Source organism: Molothrus ater, chromosome Z (genome assembly GCF_012460135.2).
Source record: "Molothrus ater isolate BHLD 08-10-18 breed brown headed cowbird chromosome Z, BPBGC_Mater_1.1, whole genome shotgun sequence".
NCBI classification, from domain to species: domain Eukaryota; kingdom Metazoa; phylum Chordata; class Aves; order Passeriformes; family Icteridae; genus Molothrus; species Molothrus ater.
The window spans coordinates 27,027,681-27,051,016 of NC_050511.2; the positions used below are offsets into that span (position 1 = coordinate 27,027,681).

Here is a 23,336-nt window from a genome sequence, read left to right on the forward strand (position 1 = left end):
AATGATATTTTCTTTATCCACTGTTCTTCTATAGTTTTCTTCAAAATTAATTCTTTCCCCAATTTCTTTAGGGAATCTTACTTCAAGCATGGTCTCTACTAAATACTGTTAATTTAAACGACCAGACCTGAATCATAAGAAAGGTTAAAAACAAAGCATGAATGCAGTAAGATTTATTATTTTTTCTCTCACACTACATTTGCCTGTGCTCTTGGACAAGTCTCTGAATTGCCTTTCTAGGGTATTTTCTAAGCTATTGTTATATATACTTAGCAGCAGGATGAAACACAGCACTAGCTGCTGAGAATAAAATCCCAGCCAAAACTGGGACAAATGCACTACATGAATTATCTGTTCTTGCAACAGTGAACAGTGGGAATTCAGAACTGGAACTTAAAATAGTATTAATTTTAGGTGCAAAACTACCATGTTTTAAAGAAAAAAACTGCAAAGAAACAAAACACGCTACATCCTTCAGTAACCCACATTGATAATAAACATGCTCAAAAACCAAGCAGTTTGAACTGGACTATTTCGTGCCATGACATATTTGCAATCTGAGATGCCTATATACTTTCACTGCATAACCAGTATCAAAAGAGGCCTCTAGGTTTTACAGTGCTTTTGGTACAGGCAGGTAGCAAATGGCAGGGCTGAGGAGTAATGTGCTCTGTTGATATGTGAATGGTGATACAGAGCCAGAAGATAAAGACATAGAGTGAGGGGATATGAAATTCATAATAAAACCAAGGATGGGATACTTTTTTAAGAAAAATGTCTTATTTCTGAAATGACAAACTCTCATTTAGCACAGAACAAGACAATAACGTGAAAAACATCCCTGGTTTAAATGTTCCTTGTACTGAAAAATTGTATTTAGCACTTGTGCACTGACATACATTTTCTTTTCTGAAATGTCCTGCTGTTCGTGTTAGCATCTTTTTCTAAAACTACAGTGACCTTGTTTCCTTACTGATGGATCTTTACCAACAGTAGAATCCCATGGGGTATTAACTATTCCAGTAGTTAATTTGAATGTCTTTGCACAGTGGCTCCAGGTATGGTCCCTGATGATAATCTTTTCTACTCCCATCTTCACAGAATCACAGAATTGACTAGGTTGGAAAAGACCTTTGAGATCATCGTGTCCAACCTATGACTGAACACCACTTTGTCCACTACACCATGGCACAGAGTGCCACATCCAGTCTTTCCTTAACACCTCCATGGATGGTGACTCCCCCACATCCCTGGGCAGCCAATTCCCAATGACCCTTTCTGTGAATAAATGCCTCCTGATGTCTCCCCTCCCTAACCTAAACCTCCCCTGGCACAGTATAAGACTCTAGTCTCTTACCCTGTCACTGGTTGCCAGGGAAAAGAGCCCAACCCACATCTGGCTACACCCTCCCTTTGGGGAGTTGTAGAGAGGGATGAGGTCCCCCCTGAGCCTCCTCAACAACCACAGATCTCGCAGCTGCTTCTCACAGGACTTGTGCTCCAGAACCTTCACCAGCTTCATTGCCCTTCTCTGGACATGCTCCAGCACCTCAATGTCCTTCCTAAATTCAGGGGCCAGGAACTGGACACAGGATTTGAGGTGTGGCCTCACCAGTGCCCAGTACAGGGGGACAATCCCTGCCCTGCTCCTGCTGGCCACACTATTGCTGGCACAGGCCAGGATGCCATTGGCCTTCTTGGCCACCTGGGCACTGCTGGCTCACGTTCAGCAGCTGTCAGTCAGTATCCCCAGGTTCCTTTCTGCCTGACCACTGCCCAGCCACTCTGTCCCCAGCCTGGAGCTCTGCCTGGGCTTGTTGTGGCCAAAGTGCAAGACCTGGCACTTGGTCTTGTTGAACCTCATACTGCTGGATTCAGCCCATTGATCCAGCATGTCCAGGTCCTCCTGCAGAGCCCCACTATACTCCAGCAGATCAAAACTCCCCTCCAACTTGGTGTCATCTGCATTTGCCTGTGGTGGACCCTAACAACTCAGCAACTATGATATTGCAGCCTTCCTTATTAGAGGAGATGTGATATCTTGTAATATTATCAAGGGGGGAACATTTTTAAACTAAAACGGGGTAGGTCTAGATGAAACATGAAGAAGAAATTCTTTACTGTGAAGTTGGTGAGACACTGGAACAGGTTGCTCAGAGAAGCTGTAGATGTCCCATCCCTGGAAGTATTCAAGGCCAGGATGGATGAGCCTTTGAGCAACCTGGGGTCTAGTGGAAGTGGGGATGGACTAGATGGGTCCCTTCCCAACACAAGCCATTTTATGACTCTATGAATGTGATTAAAACTTTCAACATTTTGCATTTCCTCCTATCCAAATAGTAACAAATGTTAAAATGTTTAAAAAAAAAACTTCATACACTTCTAGCAAAAGGGAATGACATTAGGGAAGAAGAATAGGTATTTGTTGTAATCTCACAATTTAAGCAATTTAATCTTTCTTTCTTTTACTAATCCTGTTTCCAGGATGGAAATCTTGGCAAAAAGATAGAGAAGGATGTGGGCATTGAGGTTTAGGAGGTACAGGGAAAGGAGCAGGTAGGGAGTCAGGTGCTGCAGAGTGATTTCAGCCAATGATAGCTCTTTGGGGACACAAACCAAAGTGCCAGTACTGAAAAACTGGCTATCATTCCCCAGGGAATGGGTCTCTGGGGGGTAGCTGGAGAAGCTGCCTCCAGAGTCTTGGAATGGCACTAACTCAGCAGGGAGCTGGGGGAATTGCAGAGAGGACAGGAACACCAAGGATGACTGAAGCAGTTGGCAGTGGGAGGGCACTTGCCTGGGACAGAAGGGGGAACCCTCATGCTAAGGACCTGCATGCCTTTCAGGGACAGGGTGACATCTATTGAGGGGACAGGGTTGGCAGGAATGCTGGGCTCCCATGGCCCTGAGGGTCCCACCAAGCCCTGTTCCCCCAAAAGTGAGGGTTGTGACAGCTCTGGGGCTCCTGAAAAGCTCAGGAGCCCCCTCTCTGGTCCCAAAGAGGGGTATCCCAGAGACAGGGATGAGGTATCACAGACCTGATGGTCCTGATGAGCCCAACTATCCCTCTCAAAAGATGTGTCATTACCCTGGTTGTCCCACAGAGAGAGGGTGTCACTGCACCATGGTCTGAGGTAATGGAGGGTGTGTCATTGTCCCCAAAGTCCCACCAAACCCAGCATCCACAGGAAGACGGTTCTCATGGAGTGGGATGTCCAGGGCCATGCTGCTGCCATTCCACCACAAAAGGGCAGCCGTCAGTGGGCCAACACTTATCCCTGCTGGAGCCACCATCCCCTGAAGGTCTGGGGGAAGTAATCATTCTAGCCCTCTCCGAGGCCAACTGGTCTCCATTTTCCCAAGCCTGCACATCCTGCCAGCCCAGACTGGCATCTACCTTACAGCCCCAGATTAGGGAGTACCCACCCCACGCAGCCAGCATTGTAGTGTAGTGCAGCACTGTGTTGTAGTACTGGTCAGGGTCCAGGCTTGTTCTCTCTCCAGAAGGAGTTATACTATCCGCGTGAAAAAACAATCATAATAAAGAAGACCAAAACAAGATGCATTCCCACACTGAGGAAACACTTCCCACCCTCCAAGCTTCAGGGCTAGGATGAAGTCCCTCCTGTCCCCTGAGGTTCAGCCACAGTGGGAGGTGTCTCCCCAAAACCTCAGAAGTCCTTGAGGTGGCTGTAAAAATCCCACCTTCTGAGCTTGCCCTCACAGGTGAAGCCTTTGAAGTAGAACTTGCACAGCCCCTCCTTGAAGTCCATGTAGTCCGTGGACCCATAGTCTTGTGGTCTGCAGCGTCGAGACACCCATGGCCCTGTCAGCATCTGCAGCACAGCCCTCAGCCCGACCCATCCGGGGCACCTGTTGCGTTCTGCTGTAGTGAACTGTGAGGACTTCTTTTAGTAATGCATTTTTGGGAATGAAATTAAGCCAAACGAGGCAAACATTATATCTGTAAGCTGTTTACGGGAACAAAACCGAAAAGGAGCTGCCCAAATGAAAGACGAAATAGACAGAAAAGGAGGAAGGAAAACGGAGAAGGAACGGCGGAGCCGGGAGAGAGAGAAGACAGAGAGGAAAAGAGGGGGTTACCCCGAGCGAGCCAGGGAAGTGCTGTCGGCGTCCAGGCGGCGGGGCTGTGCTGTGCTGTGCCTGCCTGTGGAGGGGCCGCGCCAGAACGGGCGGGCGCGGCTCTCGGGAGGCGCAGCCCCGGCGGCACCGGGCGGAAGAGATGGAGCTGGTCAGAGACACAGGGAGGCAGGGCAAACGCGGGGGCAAGCAAGAGCCGGCGAGGGCAGGAGAGCCAAAAGGCAGGCTTGGAGCCAGGGCAAAAAGCGTAAGACTCAAAAAGCCCCCACTCCAAAGCAAGTTTCGAAAAGTCTCAAAAAACCGAGCCTCAAAAACAAAAAGCACAGTCTCAAAAAAGCCCCGGGCGCTTGTTACGCAGTTACTTTTTATGCCCTGCCCCCTCCCCAAGCCTGCCTGCCGTCAGGAGACTGCTGGTCCAGTGCAGCCTTTCGCCACCCGAGGGAAGCAGCCCGTCTGGGGAGGTCAGTGTCCCCTCTGCCTGTCCCATGCGAGGTGTTGCCAGGCAGAGTCTTTCCCGAGACAGGGCTTTTCCTCCTCACCTCCTGCACGTGCACACGTGCAACCCCCCCCCCATCTGCCTCTGACATCCGTTGTGAAGCGTAACAGAACTAAATTGGCTCCTCACAGCATCCATGATGTCGTATTCTGTCTTCTGTCTTTGATTAAAAGGCAACAGCTCTCAATATGTGTATTTCCGTCTGTTCATTCAGAGCCTTTGTAACCTTTGTTCTGCGTTAGGACTCCACTAGTTTTACTGTGCAACTAACAGCTTCAGCAGTCAGTGGAGTAAATTTACACTATAGTTTGCACTGCAGGACTTAAATTTTAGTTGCTTTAAAAATATTAAACTTTTTGTTCTGGAAAGTTCTTTGGTATGTGTTCTCGGGATGTGTACACAGACTGGGGATTCCCAATGCTCTCTTTTCTTGTCAGAAATGTCTTTAAGCCCCACTGGTAAGATGTCCCTTCCCACTCAAATTATACTTCACCACAGTATGGCGATGGCCTACTGCCCTCCAATTAGTATCCACTTCTGGCAATGGTGACCATGAGCTATTTTCCTTACTGTGATTTCTTTAGGCTAAGCAGTGAGATGGATTTTTCTTCCAGTGTTTTTCTTGGATGCAAACTTTCAATGCACAAATTTCAACATGCCTTCAAATTCTCAGAAGCTGACTTTGCAATTTGTAATGATACTGTTTAATGTAGGGGCTGGACATAATTAAATGTTTACAGTAAAACAGATAGAATGTCTGAAAGAGCTTACATTATGGCTTGTTTCATATGTCATCCTTAAACTTTACTTGCTGTACTGTTTTATCCCCTTACAGGGCCATTAAGAAGTGTGGATAAAAATGTTTTTCTGTTCCTACTCTGTTAGATGTAAGTGAATATTTATCCATTATTTTTCTAATCATAATGCTATAAACAAATGTAATAACAGATTTATAAATAAAGACAATAGTTAACTAAATTACAGTAAGATATCACAGGTGCAATTACAGAAAATTCACATAACTGAAGCAAAAGCATAAACACAAATAAGATCTAACCAGTCCAATGGCTAATACTAATGAATAAAGAAAAAAAAAGCCAACTATTTCAACATAATTATTTGAAATATTGATCAAGATGCTAAACAGCATTGATTTAAAGCTAATGAACATTTGGAATTCCAGTTTGGAATTCCAATTTGGCATTCCAAATGTGTTCTTAAGAAACAAAACCTGCTGTTATGATTTTTACATTTCAAAAAAAAAAAAAAAAAAAAAGACAGTGCAATTATGCTTCATTCACGGGGGACAGTCAAATCTTGGGGAAAGTCTATACTCCTTTTGTCATTAGGAACATTGTAACATAGTTATATCCTTCCACCAGCTGGATTCCATGGCACTTTTACTGATGTCATGCACACATGGCAGTGAAAACACTAAGCAGTCCAACAATTTAAAGAGTTATATTTAATAAATGATTTATAAATGGTTTACAGGTTGAAGGTGAGAATTAACCTTTTTGAGTCTTGTAGCATTTTGGCCACTGACCTTAAGTAGAGCCAAAATGTCACTGAGTCCATTCAAAAACACTGTTCTCTGCTGTAAGTCGGCCCATGATGAATGGACCTGCAGCAGACAGGTCAGCAACAGACTGTTCCATTAGAGTACATGCCAGCTTCTTCTCTGGCACTTAAGGATGTTTCTTCATGTTGCTCTTATCCCTGCTGGCAATTTGTCTAAACTAAGAAGCCTTGCCTGTTACAGACGTCCAGGTGTGAGTTCTGCTTCTGCTCCTTCATAGTATGGTGTGCAGGTATGTCCCTGCTTCTTCCTTTGCAAGCCTGACAAACTCCTCCTGACCTCCCTTGTCTTTCTGTCTTGTTGTTTATCCAATTTATGTCTCTCTTTTCCAGGGGGAACACATGACCACACATCAGGTCGGCCACTGGAAATGTCCTGCACAAAGATTACCAAAGAGTCAGGTCCTTTATCTACAAGCGTTTACTGCCTACATTTTGATTCTTGCTCCTGGGAGGTAGAAAACCTGAAACAGGATCTATTGTATGCTAGCCAGTTTAGGGGTTGTAAATGTCTTAATTCAAATACAGAATGCACATTAAATGATGTTTCCAAGGCAACACTGTGACTGCTCCATAAAAAAAAAAAAAAAAAGAAAAATCTTAATGTTTTATGTTCTTAGGTATTTGGATTTTCTAAACTTGGCAAGTTTGGCAACAGTTTTCTGGCCACACCAATTGTTTTTTTTTAATCTTTCACTAGTTTTTTCATTTTTTAAACTAGATTTTCAGCTTTTTGTAAAGAAATCAATGGAACTGCAACAGTTAATGGCACCAAAGAACAATCCCTTTCTTTTAAAATATAGATTAATGTCTAACAGTTTTTCTTCCTTCCCTCTGCATTTTGGCAGAAGTCTCTTCAGATGGTCAATATGCTTTTACAGGACTTCAGTGTGCTGGAATGAGGCTCTTAGGAATGGAGAAAATATTCTATTCGTTCTCCTATCCATCCATCCATCCATCCATCCATCCATCCATCCATCCATCCATCCATCCATCCATCCATCCATCCCTTGGGTCATTCACCTATTAGCCTATTTTTAGATCTCCAGTTACAAGTTTGAGCATACACTATTACTCAGAAGTGGCTGACCTTTAAGAAGCTGAAAGAAAAGTAATTTAAATCAGCCAACAAAACTTGAATTTAGCACTGAATGAACCATTGTGCTTCTGCTTCTTAGTAAATTCATAGATCAGTGGCAACTACAGCTTGTTTGCCACAGAGATGCCATGCTGGTGCCTTAGCAGCAGTATAAAGACATCACAATATGCAGTGATAAGTACTATGTGGGATCTCATTAGGCAGAACAAGGGACAGGGACATTGCATCATCCCTAAGCAACCTGGTCCCACAGGGGGTCACAGGTCGAAGTGAACTCTGCTCACTCTGCAGTGTTACAGGGACTTGGGTGAATGGAAGACAGTAACGTCACAGCAGTGACAGAGACATCAGCTTCAGAAGAGGCACACCATGCTTGGCAGGCAGTGAAGCAGAGCAGAAGTTTTGCTGGATGGCTGCAGCCCTAGACACAGTATAGGGCCACCAGTGTCTCTTTAAATTTATTTCAATTCAGATAAGCATTTCTTCTTGTATGTGTCTGATTTGCCTCAGTTTTTAGAAGATGCTTTCCTTCCCAGGCTTCTGGGGTTTCTGGAGTCTGGGCACTGTCTTTTCTCCTCTTCTAGCACTGGCTGTGCTCCCTCTCTTGTGGCTGTTGTCCTGTCATGATGCTTCTGCCCCCTGAGCAGACAACTAGGATGTTTCCTGTGGCTGTAAGTGGTCCCCTGCAAAGTGAGTTTCCAAGATTCTTTAATGATATTACACTTAAAATCTTCTAGTAACTGGTGGTTTTTATTTTTAAGCACACTTCAACTATACTTGCCAGTTGCTGTTCCCACTTGCAGCACAAAGTAAGATGATATGTATTTGGTGAGATGACAGTATGCAGCATTTGTCATTTTGCATTTTCCTTCAGACATCTCTCTTCTGTGTGCTTTTAAAAAGATTGAGAAACCCTCCCATTCCTTCCCTTTCTCTCTACCTTAGAAAATATATTTGCATTAAGTACAATTAAGGTCTGACTGACTCCCTCAAAAGAGGAACGTGTCTTTAGGAATGTAGTTTAAATGCTTCACATGTCAGAGGCACATTAACTGTGGTTTATGATCATTTCATGGAATTCGTCTTCTTCATGCAGAGGTTTACCATGGCCACTTCAAGTAAAATATAGAAAGACAGTGTTGGTCAGAATTTACAGAATTCACAGAATCACTAGGTTAGAAGAGACCTTAAAGATCATTGCGTCCAACCCATGCTCTAACACCTCAACTGAACCATGGCACTGAGTGCCACATCCAGTCTTTTCTTAAACACATCCAGGGATGGTGACTCCACCACCTCCCTGGGCAGACCATTCCAGAACTTTATCACTCTTTCCGTAAAAAACTTTTCCCTAATATCCAACCTATATTTCCCTTGGTGCAGCTTGAGACTGTGACCTCTGGTTCTGTCAGTTGTTCCCTGGAGAAAGAGACCAACCCCACCTGACTACAGCCACCTTTCAGGGAGTTGCAGAGAGTGATAAGGGCCCCTCTGAGTCTCCTTTTCTCCAGACTAAACACCCCCAGCTCCCTCAGTCGTTCCTCACAGGGCTTGTGTTCCCAGCCCCTCTCCAGCCTCGTTGCCTCCTCTGGACAATTTTTTCATTTACGTCCACTATGAGGACATTGGGGGAAAAAACCCCAAAAGAAGTCAGTAATTTACAATTGATGAACTGTGTGTTGCAACAATTAAACTTCTAAATCTTTATTTAAAGGAGCTCATATGTGTGGTTTTTGGCTCTGATTCAGGGGAGCTGAGCCCAGAAAGCAGCATTATGATCATCTAATCTGAACCCCAGAATCACAGAAGCCATAGAACCGTCTCTCATAGGTCCTGAACACATTAAGTTTTAAATAAATTGCTCCAGCTTTTCTTTCCATGTATGGCACAGCAACTGTGACATCTGAAGGACCCATGGTACCCTTAGTACCACGACTCAGTGAGTTGCAGTAGTAAATTTGTGGAAGGACACCTGAGGCTGTGAATTAGGTGCCTGTTTGGGTACTGTACTTAAACCTCTAAAAAAGCCTTGCAAGTTTGAAGTGGTATGTCTTACTTCACTTAGTTTCATTTGCTCCTCACTATTATGAAATGTTCTTAAGAGGAGAGAGATGACAACACAGACAAGATTTGGGTAGGAGCTGTCCACCCAGGTGGAGCAGACAGCAATGAAGTAGTGCTGACCATGTGAATCAGACACAGCCTTTTTGCACAAGCTTTACAAAACTCTAGGCTTTCTGAGCTCATTCACACCCCAAAATTAGGAAGATCTTCTGGATTATCTCATCTGTTTCCTCTTGTTGTGCTAATGGAGGGCACCAATGTCACATCCTCTCTGCTGGGCTGCGTGATGATCACTATCCTGCCTATCCTCAGCCGTCCCAGTAATGGCCCAGGTAATCGTGCTACTGTTTGCCATGCCCTGGGCTGGGGAACTTTTCTTTGGATGAAAGCTGAAAAAGGTCTTTAAGATATCTAAGGTAGGCCTCATGTTAGCACATCTTAGTGTTATCAGAAAAGCAACATGGCCAAGAGCTATGTAATGTGAGTCATGTGAAATAAGATCAGAAGCTAATTTCAAACAAAATAAACAAAAAAGAGAGACAGAGCCTGATGAAATACTATTTGTAGGAAAAGGCAAGGTTTTGAAATTTACAAAGTATCCATGAATATATTTTCAGTTCATGTGAATGAATGTTACTTAACCATTCATATTTTAGAAAACTGGATATGTGTTGAATAATAGTTCTTAGCATATTGCATCAAGCAACATTTTATTTAGATAACTGACTTTTCTATGAACTTTTTCCTGAATTTGAGAATATTGAAAATTACTCAATTTGTGTGTGTTCCTAAAGTAGATCTCAAAGTCTTCCTTTCTCCTTTCCATTCTTCTCTATATTGTATATGGTTTCCCACAGCTGAAAATACAAGATGCAAAAAGCAGAACTGCTGCAGTATTTTCTTTTGATTGGCCTCTTCATTTTCAAAGCACACTGAACTTGTGTTTTGGAGAACTTTTTTTTTTTTTAATTACAAAAATTTTAAACATACGAAAGTATGCATGTTGCACCTTTTATCTAAGTACAATTTGGTGTGTATATTAGTTTTAGGTCCTTGCTTTCAGTCTACAGGCACACTGAAACACTGGGAACCGTGTCATTCGTTGTAGATAATACAAGCAGGACCTGTGAGTTACACAGTGAGAGGTATACAGATATTCAGATACATATATTGATATTTTTGTATTTATATATAGGCAGCACAGTTGTAGCAATTTATAATTATATTCCCTCTGTTTACTGGCAGCAGATCTACCTTCCTAAAGAACAACCCTTTTCTTGCACCGTGTGAACAAAGCAGTCACCAGCAAGGGCAAGTGACTCGCTCCCCCCAGGGCAGTGCCAATTTTCTAAGCCCATGCCACCCCCAGGCCGACCGCGGCCGCCCATGACCCGCCCGTCTCACCAGTCCTTCCGACCTCGCCGAGGGACGTGGGCCACAGCAGCAAGTCCCCTTCCAGTAATGTACTGCAAGTCGTCGGGCAGGCGGCTGGTCACCTCCAGGCCAGCGTCCAGCTTCTCCTTGTTGGCCTTGGTCAGTCTCTTGATCTTTACGAGGAGGTCGGGGCGGCCGTAGCGAAAATGCGGGTTCCAGAAGTGGTGCAGGGGCCCATCAGCGTAGCTGGTATCGCCCCTCGGCCTGGACCCGACCGTGCTGCTGGCCGGACTCACCGTCAGCTTGTGGAACCCGTACAGGTTGAGTTGGCGGACGATGCTGCCGAAGTTCTTGGTTTTGAAGAGCTCCTCCTCCCCGGCGGCGCTGAGCCCCACGCCCAGCAGCTCCTGCTCGAAGAGCCCCTGGTCGATGAACAGGCCTTCGCCGCGGGCGTCCCAGCGCACCGAGTGGACGCACGGGCTGTTGACCAGCAGCCACAGCTTCATAGGGAAGGTGCAGGGCCGGGGGATGACAGGGCGGGAGCGGGGCCAGAGGGCGGCGGAGGAGGAGCGGGAACCAGCCGGCAGCTGCAGCTTTTCCATCGCGCCGGGCGGCAACTGTCGCGACACGCGGCATCACGCGCCCAACGCACCGCCGCCCACAACGGCCGCCGCGCGAGGGCCGCTCCGCCCCCGTTGAGCGCTCGCACGCGCCCGACGCACGACGCGCGCGAGGGCCGGCCCCGCGGGGACCCTCAGCCTCGCGAGCCTCGGCCCCGGAGCGCGCCGCGCTGCCCACAGCAGCCCAGGGCCCTGCGAGCCCTCCGGTGCCCTCAGTGCCCCCAGCCCAGACTCCGCTGCTCTCCGCGTCACAGAAAGAATACAACTCTCTAGCACTGTAATTTCACTATTGGAAAGCAGGCGTTACTTAATTTCAGCTCTGGGTACACGGGGAGGGGCGGGACGGACCCCTCCTCCTAACACGCCAGCACAGTTTTCCAGAATTCTCGTCCCCCTTATTAACATATACAAAGCTGTACACCTTATAGCTTGGGCATGCGCACACAGTTTGGAGAACAGTCTCAAGAGGGTCTTTGGTGGTTATTTGGAGAATGGCCCCCACCTTACTTTATCCTTTCATGGTCACAAGTTCCCCTGAGGACATGACATGAATTGGCTCACAGTCTGCTGTCTTGGTTGAGCAACTTCTTTCCTTGGTAAGAAAACTTTTTTTACAATTTATGAAACTTTAAATAATGGGTCTCAATTTCTCATCACAACTGAGATACTGCAAACAATAGGCTTTTTGAGCATTTACATCATCAGTTTCCTCATGTACCCTCAGTGTCCCCAGTACACACTGTAATGTCTGCATCCTCTGCCCCTGCCATCCCTCAGCCCTCCAGCCTCTGCCATCCCCCTCAGCCACCCCAGACCCCTCATACCCACTACCTCCTCTCAGCCCCTCAGCCCCACCTTCCCCTCAGCTGCCCCCAGCCCCCTCGGCCTCCTGTCCCTTCAGTGGCTCCCCAGTTCCTTCAGACCTGACATCCCTGAGGAGGCCAGTGCTGGTGCCACCAGCAGCTCCCATTGTTCCTGTGAGCGACCTAGCTGAGGGGGTAATGCAGGGTGGATGGGGGGACCAGGTGGGAAGGGGTTCAGGGGACATGAAGAGCAACCCTGGTGATGGTGAGAGGGCATCCCTGCCTGGGCCATGGGCATGACAGACTGGCTGTGCTCACTCCGGGGAGGCACTTGGGCACTGCCTGGATCAGTGGTAGCACAGACCATCAGCCACTCCTCAGACCCAAAGGTCACCTATGCCACGTGCATCCAGAGAATCGCTTCTGTCTCAGGAACCCATATTGAGCAGTGCAGGTCAGTGACTGTGGATCTTCAGTAGCAGCAGTAAAAAAATAATGAGGAATGTTTCATGGCAGAAAAAAGGGAATAGCAGTGCTGTAGTCACCCTAAAATAGGGTAAGGGACTTCTGCAAAAGCCTCAGAGACACTTTATGCTCTTGACTCAGAATGTGAAAGGGAAGTGGTGAAACATAAACCAGAAGCTGGTTGCAATGTCCTGGGCACAGTTACGTTAATAAAATGCAACACAATGGCTGGAATGCGATATGGATGACTAATTGCCTCTGTTACAATGCCGTATCTACTTGCTAGGTGCTGCATATTTACCAGAAACTAGGCAGGACCCACAATTATGAAATGCTGAAGAAAGGCTCATAGACCCACATTTTAATATAATTGCTGTGTGTTGATAATCAGAACCTGGTTTTATGCCTTGACCCTTTAAAAGGTCCTTAAATGATTTTCTTTTTTAGTTGTTTTTTGGGGTTTTTGCATGCATGCATGCATGCTGACTAATGCATGCTCCTTTTATAATATGGGGTATGAAGGAGACTGATTTTCAGTCAGCAGTACATCAGGGAGAGACAGTTCAGCCATTATTTGTCAAAAGAGAAATAGTCTTTTGTAATATGGGGCAATCTCTGGCTGAAATTCAGTAGAACCAGATTATCTAGCCAAGAAGCTATTGAAGAGTAAAGGGATTAATCCTTTGGTGCAGTACTGTATAGACCTTGGGATCACTGTCATTGCAGATTGCTTTTCCAGCAAAAGAGGCCTATGTGCAAAATAGCAAGAGAGATGGAGACAGCATTCCCTCTGTCACTTGCAAATATTGTGGTTTTCTGCTCCATTTAACCTTAGCTATGGATACTTGTGCTAGCTGTGTGATTAAAGCTTATAGAAAAATACTTACCCAGCAGTCTGCCTGGGCCAGCACTTCTGCTCTTGCCCTGAAAAAACAAATTGTTCCTTGGATTCACAGCAGGAAAATCAGCCAAAACTGAAAAAATGTTACGGACTGCTGACTTTGGTCAAGGTTGCAGCCAGAGAAAGAGAGGGGGTTGATGCTGAATAAACTCACAGACCAATGCTGGACCAACTGTACATGATGGTTTTGCCTGCACATGTGGAGCAGGAAGTACAGTGGCTCTGCAGCTGGCAGGAGTGAAGTGGAGCAGCAGCCAAGACTAGCTGTGTCAATTAAATTTTACTAGAAATAGTTGCTCATATGTTACAAAGCAGGTGGCATGGCACTGGGCCAGCAGAGCTAGAGCTTTGCTGTCCTCCCCCTAAGCCACATCACATAGCTGCTTGCAATTCACTGTCCAGCCAGTCATCTCTGTGAAGTTGATCAAAGAGAAAGGTTCCACTTGTTTTTTAAGAAATAGGCCCAACAAATTGTCAGAGGTCACAAAACACTATTTTGTCACACTGGAGTTCTCACATGTGACGGCTTTTTATCTTTAGCAAAATACTCAAATAAAATAAGTGAACCAAGCAAACTCGGTCTGCTCAGGCACAAGCTCATATTTTCAATGGCATTGAAGCATCCAATGCAATAGTCTGGCAAACCAAAAATCCATGATTTGCAAACTGTCTCAAACAAATTGCTGTTTACTCAGGCAAAAGCTTGAAAACTGATTGCACATTCCTGTGGTAAAGCTATATTCAGATTTACTTGTGGGGGTCATTTATCACCTCAGCTAAAGCTGCAGAATCAGAACAGATGCCTGGAATTCTAAAGTCAGATTAACTTTACTTATACCATATTTCACAGCCTTTCAGCAGTTCTTTCTTCCCATGTGCCCTGGTACCCTTTACTTGTCATTTCACAAGAAAAATCAATCACTGGTCTAGTGGCAGAAGGGTCCCAAAACCAACCTTCTTATTATAATGAGTAGTAAGTCATAGCTGTGCCATCCCTCAGTTTCTTCTATGAGACAGGGGTGGTGGCATTTTCTTATTTATTAAGGCAGTTGAGCATAGGAAGAAGTGGAAATACTCAGATGTTACGAGACTGCACAAGAATATTTTCTTGCTGCCATACCAGACAGACTCTACATTTCAGGAGTCTGCAGAACTGTGAAAATCCCTTACTTCCATGAAGAACTTCCACTCTGAAAATCTTTGTGTTTAGCCACATCTGCTATAGAATAGATAAAACTTGATAAACATACGGTCATGTTTAAGAGGTCATGTTAATGCCTGGAGGAATCTAGAGGTTCTGGATAAGGCTTTGATCTATCTAATTTTCATCAAGGATTGCAAGATGTGGTTACTCAAAAGCCTTGCAACGAGGTCATCCTTGGCACAGTTAGCCCAAGCCACGCTCAGAGCACATGCAAGAGCTGCATGCCCATCCTGCTGCTCTGCCTGTGCTGCTCACACATCTCTTATGACCCCTGCTCAGCCTTACCAGATCCAAATTTCCCTAGACCACTGCCTTCTGGGGAGAAAGGGGGAGGTTCATCTGTACTGGAAATGTTGGTATAAAATTGATTATGACAATAGGGAAAGCAAGAGTGGAGTCCCTTATCTCTCCTATATCTGTGTCATTCTCTCTTTGTCCCACATCAGATGCCTGCAGTAAGGACATCAAAGAACAATAACAAAGGTGTTGCCAGAGGTGTTGTGCAGTGTGATGCTCCCAAAACACCTGTGCTGGACTTGCAGGCCTCTTGCAGGCAATGCAAGCTCTGGACATCTAAGAGCAAGTGGCAGGGATTGCCAAAAGCAAAGGCACCCCTGAAACTTTCAGTGTTCCTGAAGTACTTAAGATGAATACAGAACAGGTATTTGTGAGTCTAGACTGCTGTTTGCTGTGAGAAATTAAACCCTCCTGAGATGTCAGCACTGATCGTTTTTGCAAGCTTTAGAAACTTTCTTGTTTTAAGCAATTAAACACCAGTACTTTCATACTGTTCTTAGTATGCTTCTTTATGAGTAGGCTCAGTACTCCTAAATGTGTGAGCTATTGAGATACCACATTCACTCTGTTCCAGCGCTGACATAGTCCTGCTGCCTGTGATGAATGAGAGGGCAAGAGCCCAGGCAAGTCCTGCCTTTGGTGGAGATTTCTGAGAGTGGCTGTTTGAGGCGGCCTGTGCCAGACTGCTCTCACTCACAAGTTCTTAATAATGGTTGATTAGGTCTATTACAAGGTGAATTATTTATTGCATTAACAAAATTAACAGTCATAAGACTTTATACAGACTACTTACTACACAGGAATAAAACAAAAAGAACTACTAGTAGATAAAATACAGTGCATGATAAAGGTACCTCTATTTACAGCTAGCAAAGAAATAGTATAGATTAGGATTCAATGTAATTTACCACTGAATTGGTGATGGAGTACACTATAATTCTTTCACTCAATTCCCAGAGAAGTATCCAGCAAATTTGCATCCAAACCCTGCTTGAGAAGTCCCACACGTTTCCAGGGTGTGTGTAGGAGGTTTCTGCCTCCATGAAAGTTTGTGCAGCTTTTATAGTTTGTAAAGTAGTGTCTCTCAGTCAGGAATATCCACCTTATCTCCCCACATGTGTTCTCACACTCAGGTGTTTATTGGGAGTTCTACCCCTGGTGCCACAGAGGGAAATAATTCACTAGCAAGTGACAACCTACAAGTCAGAGAGCTGGCCTGGGTCATCTCATCACGCCATGTGTGGGGGGAGAATGTCCAGAGCTATTGCACCAGAGCTATTGCACCAGCTGATCGACAGAGCAGAAAAGCTCTTCTGTGGTTGGGGGATGTCCTGCCACAGTGCCGTCTCCTTGATTCCTCATAAATTCCCTCCAAATTGCACATCAGTGCATGCTCTAATCCCCATCAATACTGCCTTTCTTCAAAATCTGCAGGTGTCCACAGTTTTCCACAGGCAGTTAAATCTCCAAATAGCCAGACTGAAGTTTCATACTATAGTGGTATTATGAGGCCCACTTTGAGAGCAAAGCAAGCAAACCCTATATATATTCCTGGTAGGTCACAAGGCAAATGTCCATGATAAGGGGTGGTCATTTACCTGAAACACAGTTTTGGAAGAACTAGAAATAGCCCAAAAGACTCAAGTATCTGATGCTTGAATAGAAAAGAAGCAAGCAGAATTCCATCTAGAGGCTTTGGTGAGCAGTATCTGTTCTTAAAAGCCTATTCTTTTCAAGCCACAATAGATAAGAGACCAATTAATGAGTTGATTTCTGGTACTTTTTCCAGTGGGAGCATCTGATTCATTGTACAACTAGCAATGCTTCATTGAGCACCAGAAAATACATTTCTGAGGGTGAAGAAGGGCAGTATCTACTGTCAAAGATATAATTTCCAGTACCACCTGTTCCAACTACATGCTCTAGAAATGCTTCCTTGGGGTGCTGCAAGAGGGCTTTTATCTTTCACTAATCATTCTAGTGTGATTTAGAGCAGGATTTTTCCTTTTCTTCTATTTTGAATAACTTGTTTGCCATGCAGTAGTATACTTACTTGCCCTGCTTCCTTTTTGGTAAAATTGGAAATGTAGCCTTTTCAGTGAATTTTTAATATTGAGAGACCCCAAAGCCCAATGTTACCTAAAACCGCTCCAACAACAACCACCAGAAATTATGCACCTCAGCCACTTTATTGTATCCAGTTATAACTCCTGCAAAACCTCATACTGCTATTTGAAATTTGATTGTACGCTGTTCCTGTCTACTCAACTTGACATTTAATGAGTCAGTGCACCTCCTTCGTTATACAAAAAAAATCTTGGAGGGCATGAGCCTTGTGTAAAGTTACCAGATTTGCAGAGAGAAGGCCACACTCCTTTTCTAATTATGGAGATATTTATTTTTACTTTATTTTTGCTAATTCCATGTCCACACCCTTCTGAGAATATCATTACATTTCAACTATAGTTTTATGTGAATAAAACTTGAAGAGAATGAGCTACCATAAAACAGCGAAGAAAGAGTTGTGATGATGATACATGACTTCTGATCCTTTAGATAACAATATAAGAAGACTGAAATTATCAGATCATCATAACCTCAGCACAGATGGTTTGCTCTCCAGATATCTGTATTAAAGAGCTGCCATTTGCTTTCGACACAAAATAACATAATCATATAAACACATGCAAGTGTAATGCCACACATGCACCTTCCAGGTATATGGCAAGTGAAGTTAATGGCAATAAATCACAGCAGAAAAATTATTAGTATACTTTTTTATAAGATGAGGATTTGTGCCTGACTCATTCAAAATTATAAACCTCAGAGAGGCAGGTCCCAAGGAAGATGTGAAGGATCATAAAGAAATACAAGTAATAATATAAATATGTGATAAGATACAGCAGACTTTCCCTGGGGCTTTCACTAATTTACTAACTCTTACAAAGTTCATCACCTTCCGTAAATGAAGACACCAACAATCTAAAAATAGTCATTTTTGCATATATAATGCCCAAATTTTACTCTCTGTCTTGACTTGACCTAACACATATAAGAACCAAACCACACATTTATTACAGATTTCCTAACCTTTTTTCAACTTAAACTAGATAAAGAGAAACTAATCTGCCACCCTCCCAGTTTTTAGGTTTGTCATTTACAGCTAACAAGACTACTGCAGATACTGTTACATGGAAGGTAAGGGGAAAGGAAAAAAATCAGTATTTCAAAAAAGACTGTTCACTTTTCAAAACAAAACTAAGGACTACTCTTCCAGTTTCTTCTAGACCATCTTATCCATGTCCTTTAAATAAAAAGACAGTTTGCAAAAGCAGCTTACCTAGGCATTGGTGAGTTTGCTCTGTATATAACTACAGAGCAAAAATGCTTTATATTTTAGGCTGCTGTTGAATTTTGTCAAAATATCTGCTGAATCAGAAAAATACTACTTTGTCGTCCCTCCCCCCGCTACACTTCAAACTACTAGTAACAGCTAATAACCCTTTCCTAATACCTTTCAAATGTATCAGGGATTTTGTTTCCTAGTAACCTCGGCAAAACAAATAATGAGTGTAGAGCTAGTGTAATAGGCCTTTGTCCAGAACTTGCACTTTAATGCAGAAATACATGGGTTCTGCAGCTGTTAGCTGTTAGTTCTTCTTTTCAGCTTCGACAGATCTAAACTTTGTTTCATATTAAAATTGCCATGACTGAGCACAATGTTATCTACTTCTGCTAGGTACAGCAAAGCTGGATGTGTTTTTAGAAGCTTAAATCCTGATGTGTTTATATCCTTGATACTTGTAAGGGACAAAAAAATACAGTAATAAATCAACAGAAGAAACCAATACCACTACAAGATTCCAAGGATTCTATGCTTGTGTGTTCAAGAAAGCTTATTTTGTTAGATAAGGTGGAAAAAAATACTTCAGACCAACTGCAGCTAATGGTCTTTCAGAGCAATTAAGCAACAGTATAACTGAATTAGAGCTGTACCATATGACAAAGTCTGAACTTTTCAATAACTTCACTGGTCTCAGTTTAAGTCCACCAAGATCAGTTTACATACCAATTTACACAGGATAGGGAATCCTGGAGAAGCCACCAGACTACTATATTTGCATCTTAGGACTCTGCTATCTGCTCTTAAGTTTCCTTAGATCCAGGTGGGTTGCAGCTCTGGATTTTCTCATGGCCTTCTGGGAACACTCCCTGGACAAGAATTTCCTACTTTCTTCTGAGAAGTGCTCACTATTTTTACCAGTATATTTACTTTTGCAATTCTGTTATGATCATTCCATAAACCAGCTACAAATTACATTTTTAGTATCACACCCCAAAGCAATGCACTGTATCAGAGAGGAGGATTTCTTCTGTTCAGCACCCATTAAAATATTTTGACTGAAGGTCCGAGTCCTCTTAGTAGCAGCTGCCTACCTTTCAGGAGTTGTTTTGCAGATTACATTTTCATTTCCAAATCAGCAGTGATGAACTGTCCCAGACAGTAATTCAGGCCAAGTGATCATCTGTCTTATTGACAATGCCTCTCTTCCACAAGAGGCGTCAAGAGGCACAAGAGTCTGCAGCTCTCCTTGGCTTCACAGCTCACCAGAATCCATGGTTTTCCTGATGGATGCTCCTCCCAAACCAGTGCAGCTCCAGCTCAGAGCCGGTCCCTCTGCATCACACTCAGAAGTATACTCACCTGCTGCCTGAGGCACCTGTACTTGGTTCTTCTTTCTCCACATATATGAATACTGCATTGTGGCAATTATTGCTGTCTACTGTCCCACACCTGAAACAGGTCCATTGTCTGATAAAGCATAATGACCTTTTTCTGTGTTTTAATATCTTGTATTTGTCAGTCTTTGCAGGAGCCAGTTATTCCACTTAAGGAGAAATTCTACTGGTTCAGCATTCCTTTCTGGGTAACAGAGTGGTTGTACTTACATCCCTTGACTTTAGACCCTGTATTGCTCCAGCATGCTCCTTCATGCTCCCCATGAAGGGTAAGTGTTTAAGGCCTGAGCTGGTGGAATTCTTACAAACAACTGCAAGCAAGGAGCACAAAGTCCAGCAGCCACTCACTTGTTAGACTTTAAAATCACTCTGAGTACCAGTAATAAACTGTATACTGTGTATTATGCTATGCAATGTAGTCTGCATTCTTAGTTAGCTCTATACTTAGTTATGATTATTAAATTACAGACAATAACACAAAAGAATCAGACAAATGCAGTAGTGATACATGAAGTATAAAAACTATAGATAAACTGAGTGCTGTAACAACATCCAGTCCTGATGGATCTGAACTTGGATTAATTTTTGACCAGACAGTTTGACCAGGAGTATTTTATCACTTGAAAACACACATAAAAAGTGCATGCTTTATTCTCTTCAAAAATATTTCCAGAAAATATTTTCTTATTGGTAAAGAAAGAAGATGGTTTTCAAAGGTAGAATTTTTTTTTCATTTTGTTGTTTTTGTTACTTAAATGACAAAATAATTTAGGTTGGAAAAGAGCTCTAAGATCATTGAGTCCAACTATTAATTTTTTTTCAAGACTTATCCAATACATAGTTTGGGGACATATATTTAGGTAGGAAGTTTGAAAGTAAAGTAATTTTCATCATTTCAATTTGAAGTAGGGAGGGGGAGAAAAGTCAAGATTTCAAATGATGTCAATTCCTTTTATTGCTTAAATAACATATATCTAACATATGTAGTGTTTTTTTCTAGTACTAGTGTCTGCTTATTAGAATGATCTTACTAATGTTTGTATTTTCTCACCTACTAGTACATTAGCAGTATTAATAATAGGCTGCACCATCTAGCTATTTGCAGACTTCTTCTCTTACCTAACACACAAAGTATTCAAGCACCAAGTTGCTGAACTACCAGATACCATTAAAAAGTTTTGTATTACCCATAGGGTCTGATAGGGCATAACTTGAACATCTTCTTATGAAAGGAAAAGAAAAAAGACGACAGCCTGTACCTCAAAACAGGTTTGCAATATTCCTCTCTTAGCAACAATGACACACTGATGCACCCTCACCCAAAACTTACAAATGTGGTTTTATTAAACTGAAGCCCAATGTTGCTGGACACAAAAAACTCAGTGTACACACACTATAGCATCAAATTTTCAGTTGTGTTCTATGTGAGCCCTTACGTTAATATAAAAAAAAATTCCCCAAAACAAGAAATTATTAACTTTGAATTTCTCTCTGCTTCCAGTAGGTCTTTCACATGCAAAAATGTGTATAAAAGGAAACACCAAGAGAACAGTAACTATAGATCAGTCCTCTGAGTAATACAATGCAAGACAGAAGCTTGTGTCAGCTGTGATTAGTGGTCAGTTAATGTCACTCATGCCTTCTTAAATGACATGTTAGATGACTGAAAACCCAAGTCCATATGCCAGTACTAATAGTGATTCATTTACATTGCTGACCAAAAACCAAGCACAACTCAGCACAAGTAAAATATCTATTCCATCAATCCGTTCAGAAGTTACTGAGAGATCCATTTTGAAAAACCAAAGCCACAACAAGAACTGCATGTCTAGAACAGTTCCAGATTGGTCTCATTCATCCACCTCACTAACTACTTTCTGTACATACACCAATTTCAGGTGGGGTTTTTTTCACCATCTTCCCCCCACCTAGATTCAAGCAGTTGGTTTTATTTTAAAATTTCAGCTGTGCTATTACCCTGTAGAGACACAAATTTGAAAGATTGCTTTCAAGAAAGCCAGTAAAGACTTTCCATGTGACATCACTTCTGCATCTTAAGCCAGCCTACCTACAAATAGCAGAGCCAGAGAGAATTACTTCAGGGCTAAGCAGTACCCTTCTGGTGGACCAATTTGGACTTCCCCAGCAGCAACAGTGCATCCCAACACACTGCTGTGCTCTGCTGCCATCTCAGCACAGCAGTCCAACTAGCAGCAGCAGCAGAAAAACAAATGTAGTTATGTTCATACAACTACAGACTGGCTTCCATTACTTCCTATCCTTTCTAGCTGGTTATTTTCTCTCTCCCATTTGGCTTCATAGCAAGAGAAGACCCTGTGCTTCAGGTAAGGGGGAAAGACCACTTCTGACCATCCCTGCCTTAAGTTACAAACTCAAGAAGAAAGGACCGTGACACACCCCTCTGTACCTTCCCCGACGGAGCAGCTCCCTACGGTCGAGAAGCGCTGCCCCGCTGCCGCTAGCCGGGACAGCCGTGCCGGGCAGCGCCCCGCGGGGTCGCGCTCCCAGCGGCTGCCGGCCTGACCCTCCGCCCGAGTGCCAGCTGGATCTTCGCCAGCAGCACCAGCGCCGCACCCGAGGAAAGTCGCTCACACAGACATGGGCTCCAAGGCCTGAAGTGACCCCGGCCCGGCCAGGGCTGCCGCTGCCGAGCCCGGCGTTCCCCGACGCAGGGACGGAGCCCCAACCACCGCCCCGCTTAGAGGCCGCCGCCGGCACTTGGGTAAGGCGAGGGAAGACAGCGGGAGCTTCTTGCACCGCACCGGGGCTGCGCGCAGTGCTGACAGCCCGTGAGCCACAGCAGCTCTTCTCGCCGAGCCGTCAGCAAGGAGTGCCCGGGGCGCTTAGGGACCAGCTGCTTCCCGGCCGGGGAATGCGGGATGCGGAGCCCGCCCTGGGCGGCGACGCGCGGCAGGAAAAGTCGGGGAGCTTCGGTACCTACCAGAGTGTCACAGTGACGTCCGCGCACCCCTCTCTCCAGCTGCAGGACGTTCTGGCCGGGGCTGTCGAACAGCAGTCCTACCGGCATCTCCTCCCTAGCGTGGAGCATCCCCACGCTTCAACGCTGCGGGTGCGGAGAGAGCACGGCCGTGATCCTGTGCCCCCCGCTCGTCCCCCCGTTTGTGTCGCTGCGCCCAGGGGAGGCAGCGGGGCACGCGAGGCAAGGAGGTGGTGACACCGTGACACCCTTCCTCCCTCCCTCCGTGTCTCCCTGCTGGATGACCACGGCCCTTGTAGGCAGCCCTGTGTTGAGACCGCAACCTGAGGTTCGTGGCAGCGATGGAAGGGAGAAGGTTCGCGAGCCCCTTGGGAGTTTAGCTTTCCCCTCCCTGGCGTTTTCACCTTCGCTTTATTTTCGAGGAGCATAAGGGTGCAACTGTGATGTCCAGCAGTGGGTGTCGCTGTTTTGCTATAAAAGTTTTTCCTGGATTGTTTGGTTTTTGTTGGGAGTTAGGTAGCGCCAGCCCCGCCCCGTCGTGGTAAAAGGAAAAAAAAAAACAAACCCCAAACCCCTATTAATTAATTTAGCATGTACGCCTCTGTGCCGAAAATACACTATGAAGGTTAATTAAT

The 23,336-nt window shown here is 44.4% G+C and overlaps 1 protein-coding gene across 1 annotated transcript in view; it reads right to left on the reverse strand.

The window, feature by feature from the left end:
- PUM3 (pumilio RNA binding family member 3) overlaps positions 1-22,755 on the reverse strand; it is a 70,384-nt gene extending 47,629 nt beyond the window's left edge. The window contains exon 1 of the mRNA XM_036403495.2: positions 22,705-22,755. The gene's annotated coding sequence lies outside the window, so the exon portion shown is untranslated. The remainder of the gene's footprint in view (positions 1-22,704) is intronic.
- Positions 22,756-23,336: the final 581 nt, after the last annotated feature.